Raw genomic sequence first — 2,295 nt, 5'->3', positions numbered from 1 at the left:
GACTCCCTGCTCAGTGGGGAGCCTGCTTCTCCCTCTGCCCCTCCCCCACTGCTCTTGGGTGCACGCTCTCTCTCAAATAAATAAACTATTTAAAATATATATGCCATGTAATAGACATGCAACCGAGTTCTGCTAAATCAATTTTCTCATTTTTCAGTATTTCACAATGATCCTTCAAGAGAAGATGGATGAATAATATACCCATTTAACAGGTAATAAAAGTGGAGCTCAAAGAGATTTCATGACTTTCTCAAGTCATACAGGAAAATGATGCTAGGTCTGTCTCAGGAAGTAAGTGACAGAACTGAGATATTACCAAATTTTCTGATTGTCAACCCTGTGCTTGCGCCACCTTGACTCTTTAGGTAGTACTCTAATTCTTTTCGAAAGCGGCAAGGCTCTGGATATTTCTACCCTGGGCACCATTCACCACTAGGGAGAGCAATCTGAGAGGGGCTGCAGGAAATGCAGGCGCTGACATATTACTTGTTGCGGTTGAATCAAAATCCCTGCTAAATGGAAAACACGGACATAAACATCCATCACTATGAGAAGGAGCAAGAGAACATGGGTGTTTCACGGAGCAGGGCATTAAGGAAATGGAAACCGCACTGCTGAGTTTCAAAGAGACATGACTAAACTCCAATACAGAGTGCATTTCTGGTAGCGGATTAAAGTCAGAGCTCTGGAAAGATAATTATTACACTGCAGTCGAAGTACCAAGATGGTTAAGGATCCCGGGAATCATGAAAAGCTTAATGTTACGCAATTCAGTATGTGATGCCATGTCCCCCTAGCTTCTGCCACTGGATAAAAAAGATGCTATTTTGTTCCTTCTTTTTATTGTCAACCCTTTGGGGTGCCTGGCTGGCTCAGTCAGTAGAGCGTGTGACTGTTGATCTCAAGGTTGTGAGTTCAAGCCCCACACTGGGCGTGGAGCCTACTTAAAATTTTTTTTTAATTTTAAACTAAAAAATAAAAATCTTCTGTTCCTGGGGCGCCGGGCTGGCTCACTCAGAAGAGCATGTGACTCTTGATCTTGGGGTCGTGAGTTCGAGCCCCAGGGTTGGTGTAGAGATGACTAAAAAAATTAAAAAATAAAAAGTTAGGGGCTCCTGGGTGGCTCAGTTGGTTGAGCATCTGCCTTTGGTTCAGGTCATGTTCCCAGGGTCCTGGGATCAAGTCCCGCACTGGGCTCCCCGCTCAGCGGGAGCCTGCTTCTCCCTCTCCCTCTGCCTGCCGCTCCCCCTGCTTGTGCTCTCTCTCTCTCTGTCAAATATGTAAATAAAATCTTTTTTTAAAAAAGTTACAAACAAAATCTTCTATTCCTTCTCACACATCTCCTACCCTGACAGGCGAATCAGGCAGCAGGAGAAGGGATTAGTGGATCATGTTATCAAGAATGAAAGAACTGGACATTTTGCAAGATTGTGTTCACAATGAATGTCATTTGCCAGCCATTGTTGTCTCAACCTAAATGTAATTTAAAGTGTAGTAGAACGGCCATTAGTAGTGAAAGTCAGGGCTCCCAGCTGGCTCAGTCAGTAGAGCACACGACTCTTGATCTTGGGGTCGTGAGTTCAAGCTCCACGTTGGGTGTAGAGATGGCTTAAAAAGGGAAAAAAAAGAAATAATAAAAGCTGGCATTTTGTTTGCTAGGCCCTGTACTGAGTGCTTGACCTGCATTCTAATTTATTCTTCACCCCTTTCCTAGTAGACTTGGTCTCTATTACCAGAGAAGAAATCTTAAACACACAGTTAACATGAGCTAAAATTTACACCCAGTTTTTCTAATGGAAGGTTATGAGGCTCTTAACTATTATATTATACTGTCTCTATTGAAATAAAATGGGATATCAAAAAATTAAAATAAATGGAAAGAGAAGGAAATGGTAAAATACATGAGACGTTATTCACATTCTTTTAAAAAACACATTTCATTTTCTTTTTTTTTTAAAGGTTATTTATTTGACAGATAGAGACACAGCGAGAGAGGGAACACAAGCAGGGGGAGTGGGAAAGGGAGAAGCAAGCTTCCACTGAGCAGGGAGCTCGATGCGGGGCTCGATCCCAGGACCCTGGGATCATGACCTGAGCCAAAGGCAGACACACCTAACGACTGAGCCACCCAGGTGTCCCTTTTTTTTAAAGGTTTTATTTATTTGTCAGAGAGAGAGCACAAGTGGAGGTGGGGTAGTGGGAGAAGCAGGCTCCCCGCTAAGCAAGTAGCCTGATGCGGGACTTGATCCCAGGAGCCCAGGATCATGACCCAAGCCGAAGGCAGATGCTTAACCG

The 2,295-nt window shown here is 43.6% G+C and overlaps 1 non-coding gene across 1 annotated transcript; it reads left to right on the top strand.

The window, feature by feature from the left end:
- The first annotated feature begins 861 nt into the window (after nucleotides 1-861).
- Nucleotides 862-934, top strand: TRNAN-GUU. The gene has a single exon. It is a non-coding gene; the product is annotated as a tRNA-Asn (tRNA).
- The last annotated feature ends 1,361 nt before the right edge of the window (nucleotides 935-2,295 follow it).

Source organism: Neomonachus schauinslandi, chromosome 2, assembly GCF_002201575.2.
Source record: "Neomonachus schauinslandi chromosome 2, ASM220157v2, whole genome shotgun sequence".
Classification (NCBI taxonomy): domain Eukaryota; kingdom Metazoa; phylum Chordata; class Mammalia; order Carnivora; family Phocidae; genus Neomonachus; species Neomonachus schauinslandi.
The sequence above is the reverse complement of the archived record's forward strand: the minus strand, read 5'-3'. Positions and strand labels throughout refer to the sequence as shown.